Source organism: Orycteropus afer, unplaced genomic scaffold (genome assembly GCF_000298275.1).
Source record: "Orycteropus afer afer isolate SDZICR_OR568_19922 unplaced genomic scaffold, OryAfe1.0 scaffold00898, whole genome shotgun sequence".
Lineage (NCBI taxonomy): Eukaryota > Metazoa > Chordata > Mammalia > Tubulidentata > Orycteropodidae > Orycteropus > Orycteropus afer.
Window position 1 is genome coordinate 137,622 of NW_006922485.1, and position 769 is coordinate 138,390.

The following is a 769-nucleotide window of genomic DNA, read 5'->3' on the forward strand; positions in this document are numbered from 1 at the left end:
AAAAAAAAAAAAAAAACCTACTGGCACTAATAAAGAGGTTCAACAAAGTGGCAAGATGCAAGGTCAGCATAAAAGAATCAGTTGTATTCCTCTACATTAACAAAGAAGCCTCTGAAAAAGAAATAAAGAAAACAATACAATTTACAATAGCTACCAAAAAGAAATATATCCAGGAAAAAATCTTAGCAGAGACACAAAAGAACTATACAAAGAAAAGTATAAAACACTGCTACAAGTAACTACAAGCGATCTACACAAATGGAAGAAACTGCCTTGTTCATGGATAGGAAGATTGAATATGGTGAAAATGTCAATAATACCCAAGGCAATCTACACATTTAATGCAATCCCAATCCAGACACCCTCAACATTTTTTAAGGATATGGAAAAAAACAATTACTAACTTCATATGGAAAGTAAAGAGATCTCAGATGAGCAGAGCACTACTGAAGAAGAAGAAGAAAGTGGGACGTCTCACACTCTCAGATTTCAAAGCCTAGCACAGTAGTCAAAACTGTGTGGTCATGGTACAATAATACACAAATAGACCAATGGAACAGAACAGAATAAAAAGCTCAGAAATAGACCCATCCATCTATGGACAGCTGATCATTGACAAAGGTCCAAGACCATTAAATAGGGAAGAGATAGCTTCTTTTAAAAATGGTGCTGGCAAAATTGGATATCCACTGTCAGAAAAATGAAACAAGAATTATTGCCGGCAAGATGGCAGACTAGGCAGAAGGATTGCACAGACCCTCTTCAACAA